An 11,508-nucleotide genomic window follows, 5' to 3' on the forward strand; every position below is an offset into this window, starting at 1 on the left:
AGTTTCAGACTAGCCTGGCCAACAGGGAAAAACCCCGTCTCTACTAAAAATAAAAAAAATTAGCTGAATGCAGTGGTGTATGTCTGTATTTCCAGCTACTCAAGAGGCTGAGTCAGGAGAATCGCTTGAACCCAGGAGGCAGAAGTCGCAATAAGCCAAGATTGCACCACTGCACTCCAGCATAGGTGACAGACCAGGACTCACTCTCAAATAAAAAGAATCTATACTTAATGGACACCCTCAGAAGCCTCATTCACACTTGGTGTAGATGATTTAAATAAGATTTTAAACTTTTGATCAGACTAAAGCTACATGACATTGTTCACTTTCCCCTAATGCATTAATGACATGAAACTTGGAAACCTCAGGTGAGAGGGTGAATGTATTTGGCATCTGTGAGGAACGTGAATGTCTGGGGACCTGAAGTTGAACTGTGATAGGTGAAATTTCTGAAATGGTCTCCAAACATGTTGTACCCTTATCTCTGGAACCTGTTAAGCTGATGAGACATTCCTGTAATTATGTTGTTACATGGCAGTCACATGACCTTAAAGAGTCACATGGTTTGACTCTGCATCCCCACCCAAATCCCATGTTGAATTATAATCCTGAGTGTTAGAGTGGGGCCTGACAGGAGGTTACTGGATCATGGGGATGGTTTCTAATGGCATAGCACCATCCCCCAAGAGCTGTCACATAATAGAGTTTCCATGAGATCTGGCTCTTTAAAACTATGTAGGACTTCCCCTCCCTCTCCCTCTCCTCTCCTTCCCTCTCCCTCTCCCTCTCCCTCTCCCTCTCCCTCTCCCTCTCTCTCTCCCTCTCTATCTCTCTCTCTCTCTCTCCTGCCAGCCCACAGAACCATGACTTATTTAAATCTCTTTATAAATCTCAGCCTCAGGTCATTATAGCATTACAAGAACAGACTAATATAAAAGCTGAGCTTTCCTGAATGGGCCGGATCTAATCACACCCCTCCCTAAGAGTCACAGATTTCTCTAGTGGGTAGAAGACAAAGTCAGAGAGAGGATGGGAGCTGGAGAAGAATTCCATGAGCTGTTGCTGGTTGGAAGATGGGGAAAGCGAGAAAGAATGCAGGTGGCCTCTGGAGTCAGGGTGTCTTCAGGCTGAGAGCCAGGAGGAGGAGGACTGCAAAAGGATGTCAGTCCTCCACCCACAAGAGGATTCTGCCAATACATCTGTAGTGAACTTAGAAGAGTAGCCTGAGCTCTAGATGAAAAACACAGGCAGCAAATAACTGGATTTCAGTTTCCTAAGACCCCGATCAAAGAACCCAGTCATTCCTGATTTCTGTGGTTTCAAACAACTAACTTGTTATGTGTTAATAGGTAGCAACAGAAAACTAGTTACAGGTGCCTAACTGTACTCTTTTTATATTTTCACATACATGTATGCTAATCCCTAAAGGCACAAAAAAGAAAAAAAAGCAGAGAACTACAGTAAAATGTGATGCTTACCTTTACAGGAGCACTGCAAGGGCTGTTCCTGAGCCCTTGCAACTTGAAGATAATGTAGAGCATTTCAGGCAGGTGAGAAGCATCTCTTCAATGTTACCAACCCAATTTCTGAAAGAAAAAAGATGGTAAAATACTTAACTCCCAGCCAGGTGTGGTGGCTCATGCATGTAATCCCAGCACTTTAGGATGCTAAGGTGGGTGGATCACCTGAGATTGGGAGCTCAAGACCAGCCTGACCAACATGGAAAAACTCTATCTCTACTAAAAGTACAAAATTAGGTGGGCATGGTGGTGCATGCCTGTAATCCCAGCAACTTGAAAGGCTGAGGCACAAGAATTACTTGAACTCTAGAGGTAGATGTTGCAGTGAGCTGAGATTGCACATAGCACTCCAGCATGGTGGCTCATGCCTATAATCCCAACACTTTGGGAGGCCAAGGCAGGCAGATCACCTGAGGTTGTGAGTTCAAAACCAGCCTGACAAACATGGAGAAACCCCATCTCTACTAAAAATACAAAATTAGCTTGGTGTGGTGGTGCATGCCTGTAATCCCAGCTACTCAGGAGGCTGAGGCAGGAGAACTGCTTGAACCCAGGAGGCAGAGGTTGCAGTGAGCCGAGTTCATGCCATTGCACTCCAGCCTGAGCAACAAGAGCAAAACTCCACCTCAAAAAAAAAAAAAAAAAAACTTAACTCGGCATAATATTATCTGCAAATTCATCATCTACATTTCTAATAGAAGATTTTCTTTTAGGTCTTTCACTCATGCTCAGCAGACAAGGTTTGATAGCAACTGTCTGACACCAGCAAAGATGAAGCAATTCAAGGAGAGCAATGAACAGGATACCACTAAGTTTCCCTGAATAAAGTCCTTAGAATAAAAAAATCCTCTAGTTGCCACAAGAGTAAGACGATGGTCCATTATATGAAATTCCAATCTAATAAAACCTTAAATGTAATGTTGTCTGTTTTCCAAATTTTTATTTTGCTCAGGCTCCGTCATGGTGACCAGGGATTGAAAATGACTGCAAAGAGGCTCTGGGGAATCTGGGGAGGGAAGAAATGTATTCTTAAAGGGGACTGAGGTGTGGGCTGCAAAATTCTACATGTCTACTTAAATTACTCAATTCTACATTTGCAACTAGTGACTTTTATTACTACAAGTAACTTGTTAAATGAAATCCCTGGTTTCTACTCCAACTTGTAAGGAGCTAGGAGGTCACCACTTGTCCTCACAAGAAAAAAGCTGAACAAACTGAAAATTTTCAACCCTTATTAGAGGGACTAGAGGAGAGGTCACAGGGCAAATTGCCATGCTGAAAACCAGACAGACAGGCAAATATAGGGAACAGAAGCTGCTGAAGCCAGCAACTGGGAGGAGCTCTTCAATGGTACTCACAGATTACTAGAAGCTGACGGTGGCCTGGCTTGAGCATTCAAAACTCCCTGGGGACCAGATTTAGTGGGGATCTCACACTTTTCTAAGTGTTACCACCAGGAGCCCAAACAGGTTCTCATAGTAAAGATCTGAAAAATCCCCAGAGAACTGACACTGCCGACTTCAGTACTAATTATAAAGCTACAGTAACCAAACTGTGGAAATGGTGAAGAAAGAAAACACAGACAAACAGATCACTAGGAAACAATACAGAGCTCAGGAATAGACCTACACAAACACTCAACTGATCTTTGAGAAAGGCACAAAGGCAATTTAACAGGAAAAGGATTCTTTTCAACAAAAGATGCTAGAATGACTAGACATCATCATGTGAAAAATAAATAAATCTAGGCACAGATTTTACACCTTCCACAAAACGGATCTTACACCTGAATGTGAGGTGCAAAACTCTAAGACTCCTGGATGACCACATAGGGGTAAATCTGGGTGACTTTGGGTTTGGTGATGACTTCTCAGATATGATGCCAAAAGCAAAATCCAGGAAAGAAAAAACTGAAAACTTGAATTTCATAAAAATTAAAAACTTCTGCTCTGTGAAAGACATTGTTAAGAAAATGAATAAGCAAGTGACAGACTGGGAAGAAAATTGGCAAAATACAGATCTGATGAAAGACTGGTGTCTAAAATATATAAAGGACTCTTAAAACTCAATAATAAAAAAGCAAAAAACCCAATTTAGAAATGGGCAAAAGATCTGGATACTTCACCAGAAAGGACACATGAATGGAAAATAAGCATATGAAAAAGCTGCTCGAAATCATCTGTCACCAGGAAATTGCATATTAAACCAATGAGATGCCACTACACTATAATATACACCTAATAAGATGGCTCAAATCCAAACAAGTGACAATACCACAGGCTGTCAAAGATGCAGAGCACCAGGGACTCTCAGTCACTGCTAGTGGAAATGCAAAATGCTAGTCACTTTGGAAAACAGTTTGGCAGGTTCTTTTTTCTTAAAAGAAAAAAAAGCTAAACACAGCCTTGCCATGGAATCCTGAAAACAGCAGTTTTAGATACTTACCAAAGTAATGCGAAAACACGTTCACTCAAAAGCTTGCATCCAAGTATTTACAACAGTTTTACTAATACTTGTCAAACAATGGAAGTAACCAAAACATCCTTCACTGAGTAAATGGCTAAACGAACTGTGGTATATCTGTACAATAGAATATGATTCAGTGATAAATGCAATGAGCTATCAGGCCAAGAGAAGACATGGAGGAACTTTAAATACACAATGCTAGGAAGAAACTAGTCTAAAGACTCTACACACTGTGATTCCAACACTAGGACATTCCAGGAAAGTCAAAATGGTAGAGACAGTGAAATGATCAGTGACTGCCAAGCGTGGAGGAGGGTGAATTGGCTGAACACAAGGAGGTTCTCAGCAGTAAAACTCTTCTGTGTGACACTGTACTGGGGATTCTGGACATGGTAATTGTCAAGCCCCATAGAACTGTAAAACTCAAAGAATGAACCCTAATGTAAACTATGGAGTTTAGTTAATTATAATGTATCAATATTGATTAATCAGTTGTAAACATGTATCACACTAACGCACGATACTAATGATGGAGGAAATTGTGTGCTAGGGGACCAGAGAGAATAGGGAAATTCCCTGTACTATCGGCTCAATTTATCTGTAAACCTAGAATTATTCTAAAAAAAAAAAAGTCCATTAAATTTTATTAAAGTTAGGATGCAAACACCCCAAATCAATATTGTGGCGGCATCCTGTTACTGTGTGGGTAATACTGGGCGTTGAGGTGAACGAAGCTGGAGTCAGAACAGTTGGAGACATCAATGCCTGTGCCTTCAACCACTGGCTCTGTGGGTGTCCCTGGAATCCGGAGAGCAGATCAGTTAGCCTGACACAGATGCAGTGCTTCAGATAGTTCAGGCTTCTGGTAAGGACAGGGAGAAATCACCTTCGGGCAGTGATATGGCTGATATATATGTTATTTTGGACGTGGGTGAATCTTGAAGTCTAAAAAGTATTTAACTTAGAAGACAGATATCTCTGCTCATTATATTAAGAATAAACTTAGAATCATTGTTAAACTTACATCTTTATTTCCCTAGCTGGCCAGGACCTCATCAGTAGCTACTGATGTCACTAGTGTCCTCTGATCACCTTGGCAGTGTTAACTGTTTTGACCCAACAGGAAACTGATATGTTGCTTGTACCTAAGTTGCTGACACCTGGCAGAAGTCCAGGGTCACTGGCCCAGAGCAAGTCATCCAGCTGTTGGTAACAACCAGGAGGGGGACCAGGCCATCCACTGAGGTCATCTCCATGCAGCCATGAGGTCTTCATGAGCCACTTGCTCTAATGAAGCCACCGTCACTACACTTCTCATATCTCACTAGTCACTAGACTGAGAGTTCTGTGAAAGCTGAGATCATATTCTACTCATCTGTGTTCATGATTCCCAGCTTAGGGTCTGGCACTAAGGAAGTTCTCAGCAGTGCTCACTGAAGATAGAGTAAAACTGACTACAGACATCCAATCCCATCACTGACATTCCTCTCCAAAATGTCCTACCAGGGATGCTATAATTTCTCCCAAGATACAGCAAGTGCCCCTCCTACACCTGTCGACCCCTGCTCTACACCAGTCATGCCCCAGGATCTTCTTCTGTGGGACACTGGAGGAAAAACGGGACTGCTCTGAAGAATCCCTCTTATGGTTCCCCTTGTCCTTAGGAGCAATGTCTTCACCTACACTCCCATCCTCTGGGCTGCCATCACACCCCACTTTTGGAGAACTACTCTATTTTCTTGAAATCATGTCTTTGTGTTCTTTCTCTCATGGGCTTCAGTTCCTTGGGAAACTACTATCTGAACCCCAAGTGCTTAACGCAGTATAGAGAAAATTGAACACCTAGTAAATACTCACATCACATAGAGACCCTCCTCAACTGAAAGTGCAGAGGAACAGTGTAAGTAACACTGCCTCATATACTGGCAAGAATCACTTACTCTGGCACCTGACCTACGGCAGAATGGTTTAATGTAAGAACGGACATATCTAACCCTTCCCCAAGCGTGGTTATTCCCACTAATCCACACTGACCTGAAGAGCATCCACTGCTACGGCAACCCCGAGGTCGAGGCTCAGGGTCTTGGGCAGAGGCTCATGGTCACATCCTCCCCCTCTTGGAGTTGGTGCTGCCCCACTATAAACCAGCTCTGATCCCCACTTTGGCTCTCCCTGGCCAGGGTCAGGAGACTCCTGTGAGGTAAGTTTCTCTCATCCCCACTGCTCAGCTTGCGCTCCTCCTTGAGTGGTTGAATGTTCACAGGCCCAGTGCCCATTTCCCCTGAGGCTTCTGGCCCAGTTTGTCCTTATTCTCCCCTTCTTTGGTTTTCACCTGTTCTAGCGCTGACTTGTCCTTTGCAGGTTATTCTCTTTCCCAAAACCTGCTGCCTTTCTTTCTTCCATCTGTTCCCTCGGTTCTGGGCTTCCAGGGTGTGGACTCAGCTCAGGCTCTGCAGGAGACACACAGCGTCAGTCAGGAGTCAGACCCAGAGAGCTCAGTGCAGGTTACAGGTCCAGGCAGTGTTAAAAACCATCTTAGTCCCTCAATGACTCAGAGAAAAGTGAGCAGGAAGGGACCTCAGAGAGGTACAATAAGCCCCTACTTTACTGATGAGAAAACAGAAGCCCAGAAAGACTAAGACTCTCCCAGGCTCCTGCCCTGACGACCTGGTGGCAGCAGATCCACCACGCAAACCTTGGCCTCAGCCTCCCTGTGCAAAGCAGGTAACTCACCCTCCAGAAACTCACTGCTGCCTTTCAGATAACTTTGGATTAAATACAGCAATTTCACCTTGCAAACAGAGTAAAGGGGCCTTTCCTTGGACAATTCTTCATCATGGTTCTATAGTCCTGTTACTTAACCTCAGTCCGTTGTCATTCACTGGCTAATAGACTGGGGCAGGGAGCACATGAGAATTAAATAGTGCTTAACACAACCCTGCTTTCCCAGTCTGGGCATTCTGATCCTCCATTCTTTCTCAGGGAGTTTCCTCTGCTGTGACTGTTGGGAGAGTCCAGGCACTCATATGGGTCATTTCTCCATGGAGATCCCTGTTATTTTCTTCCTCTCCTGGAGATAGAGAGGGCAGATAATGGCTCTGGGTCTCCACAGTTGTAGATTTTCTCCTAAGAGAGCCAGGTCAGCTGAAAGCAATCATGACTGAGAGAAGTCAGGTCAGTGAAGACAGTCCCAGAGGAGCACGGGCTCACAAGGACAGCCCCTCATGGAGACGGACAGGACCAGGACACGGGCAATATCTGACCAATTCTGCTGGGGATGACGGAGCAAGGATTAAGCAGAGGATGCTGCCATGAGGAGAAAAAAGAACCAAAGCAGTGGGGGAAAAATAAGATTGATAATAATGGTTTCAGGAAATGCAGAGCAAAGATCCCAGAGGAAAAGTCAGTCCCAGGCTGTGGATCCTACTTAAGAACCTCCTGCTGGATTTTGCCCAGCTCCATTTCCAAATGACTATGGGTTGGTGACTTCCTTCTCCCTTCCACGTTCCTTCTTTTTGAACTAGAATCACTGTAATTGTCAGTCTGTGTCTGTCCCGCCATTCCACATTAGGAGCAGAAAAGCAGTTTGTTCAGTCTCACAGGTCGACAAGGTAAGGAAATTATGTCCAGGATCTGTACTTAATGGACATCCTCAGAAGCCTCATCCACACCTGGTGTGGATGTTTTAGATGAGATTTTAAACTTTGGATCTTATGTGGTCTATGTGACATTTTTCATGTTGAACTAATGCTTTAATGACATGAAATGTGGAAACTTTAAAGGAGAGGGTACATGTATTTTGCAGATGGGGGAATGTGAGAGTCCAACTGTGGTAGATGGAATTTCTGAAATGGTCCCCAAACATGCCATACCCTTGTCTCTGAAGCCTGTTAAGGTAATGAAACACCATTCCTGTGATTACATTGGTATGTGACAGTTACATGACTTGAAGATGGTGAGGTTACCTGCATGAACTGGATCGAATCACATCACTTCATAGTGACAGAGCTTTCCATGGCTGGTTGGAGATGAAGTCAGAGAAGGGAAGGCAGAGCTTGAGAAGGACTCCATGAGTTGTTATTGGTTGAAAGATGGGAAAGAGAGGTAAGGAGCAAAGCAGGTGGCCTCTGAAGTCAGAGTGTCTCCTGGTTGACAGCCAGCACAGAAAAAGAGCCCTCAATCCCCCACCAAGAATAGAAACTCTTTCAATATGTCTAGTGAACTCAGAAAAATAGCCTGAGCTCTAGAGAAAACCCACAGCCAGCCCATTCCCAGATTGCAGCTTCACATGACCCTGATCAGAAAACCCAGCCGCTTCATTCCAGACTTCTGTGGCTTCAAACCACTGGTTTGTGGTCATGTGATCATAGGCAGCAGGAGAAAACTAATACAGGTGCCTGTCTCTACTCTTGAATTCTATTTCAGATACACGGATGCTACCCCTCTAAGCGCAAAAATCAATCAATCAATCGAAGGACTACAATAAAATCTTGCCCTCACCTTTATGTGGCTGTTCCAGGGCTCTTGCCACCTGAAGAACATAATGTGGGGCATTTCAGGCACATGAGGAGTGTGGCTTTACTGTTATCAACCATATTTCTGAAAGAATAAACAGATGCTTCAGGCCTGGTGCAGTGACTCATGCCTGTAATCCTAGCACTTTAGGAGGCCAAGGCAGGTGGATCACCTGAGGTCACGAGTTAGAGACCAACCTGGCCAATATGGTAAAATCTGGTCTCTACTAAAAATACAAAAATTAGCTGGGTGTGGTGGTGGGCACCTGTAATCCCAGCTAATCAGGAGGCTGAGGCAGGAGAATCACGTGAACCCAGGAGGTGGAGGTTGCAGTGAGCTGAGATCATGCCATTGTACTCCAGCCTGGGCACAAAGCAAAAACTCTGAAAAGAAAAAAAAAGAATAAAGATGGTTTAATACTTAACTGCACATATTACTATGTGAAAATGTATCATCTCTGTTTTAATGGCAGATTTTTAAAGATTCCTTTCCTTGTGCTCACCAGACAAGGTTTTGTAGCAAGAACCACTCACCAGCACAGATGCACCAATTCAAGGAGAGCCATAAACAGGACTGCTGTTCTGTTTCCCCAAAAACACCCCGAGAATGGAGCCTCTCCTCCATTTGTCAGAAAAGGAAGACAACAGTCCACTATATACAGTCCCACACACAGGAAAATGTAAATACAATAAAGTCCGTTATCCAAATATTTATTCTGTTCAGATCTGGTCACGGGGACTAGGGATTAGGAAATGACTACAAAGAGGCTCAAGGGAATTTGGGGAAGCCAAAAATGTACTGAAACAGAACTCTGCTGATGGCTGCACAATTCTATAAATCAACCTAAATAATTAAGCTGTACACTGACAATGGGTGACTTTTATTACAAGTAACTCTTTAAATGAACTTTTGGGTTTGCACTTTAACATAGAAAAAGCTAGGGAGTCATCACTTATCCTCACAGCTAGAGAAAAGCTGAACAAACTGAAAGTCAGCTCTTCTAGGCTGGACCGGAGAAGTGAGGTCACAGGGAAAACTGCCACCTGAAAACTGAGAGAGACAGGCTAACCCACGAAGAGTCACAGCTCACCAGGAAGAGAAGCTACTGGGGACAGCCACTGGGAGGAGCACTTAAATGATATTCACAGATTACCAGCAGCTGAGGGTGGCCTGCCTTGAGCATTAAAAACTCCTTGAAGACCAAACTAAGGGGGAATCTCACACATTACCAAGTTTGACTACAACAATCTCAGGTTGTCATGACAAAGTTCACAAAAAAAAACCTTAAAGGTACTACCGACTTCAGGACTTACTAGAAACCTGCAGAAACCAAAACAGCGTGAAGTTGGTGAAAAGAGGAAAAACACACAAATAGGACCTATGGAAAAGAACACAGAGCTCAGAAACAGGCCTACATCCAGTCCACGGATCTTTCATAAAGGTTTAAAGACATTTAAAACAGCAAGGATAGCCTTTCCAAATAATGGTGCTAGAACAGCTAGACAACCAAATGCAAAATCAATCAATCAATCAATCAATCTAGGTGTGCATGTTATGCCCTTCATAAAGTGAATCTTACACCTATATGTAAGGTGCAAAACCATGAGAATCCCAGGAGATCACACAGGAGAAGAGCTTGGGAACTTGGGTTCGATGATGACTTCTTAGATACAACACTCAAAAGCACAATCCACGAATGAAAGAAATAAAGTTGAGCCTCAGGAAAATGAAAACCTTCTGCCTGTGAAAGACACTGTGAAGATAATGGAAAAAGCAAGTCAAAGACTGGGAGAAAATATTAACAAAATAATCTGTTAAAACACTGCTGTCCAAAATATATGAAGAATTCTGAGAACTAAACAACACAAGGCAAACAAATAATAACAATATGTGAAAGATCTGAGCACATCACCAACAAAATACGCAGATGGCGCATAAGCATATAGAAAATGCTCAAAATCATTGGTCGTTGGGGAATTGCACATTAAAACAACGAGCTATCACTGGAAACCTATTAGAATGGCTAAAATGCAAACAGGGAAAAACACCGAATGCTGTCAAAGATGAGGAGCAGCCAGAACTCTCCATAGCTAGTGAAAATCAAAATGTACAGTCACTTGGGAAAACTGAAGTTCACTCAAAATCCTGCACATAAGTACTTAGAGCAATTTTATTCATCAGTGTCAAAACTTGAAGAACCAAGATGTCTTTCACCAAGTGAATGAATAAACACACTGTGCTGTAGCCATACAATGAAATCTAATTCAGTGATTTTTTAAAATGAGCCATCAAGCCACAAAGACATGGAGGAAGTTTAAGTCCATCACGTGAGCAAGAAGCCAGTCAGGAAACCTATATACTCTATGATTTCAACTGTAGGACATTCTTGAAAAGTCAAAAAGATAGAAACAGTGAAATGATGAGTGGTTGTCAGGGGTGGAGGAGAGGAGGCATGAAATGGTGAAGCACAGGGAATCTTCAGCAGTGAAACTATTTTGCATGATGCCGTATTGGGGATTCACAACATTATGTAATTGCCAAAACTCAATCTGTGAAAACTCGAAGAATGAACTCCAACGTCAACTATAACTTTAGTTACTAATGATGTATCAATATTGGTTGGTCAATTGTAACAGATGGACCACACTAATATGACATACTAATAGGAAAATTGTGTGCTGGAAGTCAGGGGACCCTGGGAGAACTCTCTGTACTATCTACTCAATTTATCTGTAAACCTAGAACTGCTCTAAAAAATAATGTCTATTAAGTTTTTTGAAATTAGGAGGCAGCAGACCCAAATCAGGTTTTGGTGGCATCTGGTTCTTGTGTGCTTGGTACTTGGCATGAAAGTGTACCAACCTGGAGTCAGAGCAGCTGGAAATTTCGATGCCTGTGCCTTTTGCCTCTATTGCTGCGGTGCCGTCGGAATACAGATAGCAGATCTGTTAGGCGGAAGCAGCCTCAGTGATCTAGACAGTGCAAGCGTCTGGTAAGGACAGGGACA

At 43.1% G+C, this 11,508-nt stretch overlaps 1 protein-coding gene across 11 annotated transcripts in view; it reads right to left on the reverse strand.

Annotated features, from left to right (window-relative positions):
* The window catches only part of LOC128930163 (uncharacterized), a 57,093-nt gene that overhangs the window by 39,260 nt on the left and 6,325 nt on the right, over nucleotides 1-11,508 (reverse strand). For 2 of the 11 annotated variants that reach the window (XM_078355311.1, XM_078355308.1), the window contains exons 3-7: nucleotides 8,767-8,884; nucleotides 8,487-8,585; nucleotides 7,952-8,131; nucleotides 6,319-6,436; nucleotides 1,479-1,586 (exon numbers count right to left, since the gene is read on the reverse strand). The gene's annotated coding sequence lies outside the window, so the exon portion shown is untranslated. Of the gene's footprint in view, nucleotides 1-1,478; nucleotides 1,587-6,318; nucleotides 6,437-7,951; nucleotides 8,132-8,486; nucleotides 8,586-8,766; nucleotides 8,885-11,363; nucleotides 11,474-11,508 lie in introns of all 11 variants that reach the window. The other 9 variants (XM_078355313.1, XM_078355310.1, XM_078355315.1 and 6 more) reach the window with 7 other exon arrangements.

The sequence above is a fragment of the Callithrix jacchus genome, chromosome 18 (assembly GCF_049354715.1).
Source record: "Callithrix jacchus isolate 240 chromosome 18, calJac240_pri, whole genome shotgun sequence".
Classification (NCBI taxonomy): Eukaryota; Metazoa; Chordata; class Mammalia; order Primates; family Cebidae; genus Callithrix; species Callithrix jacchus.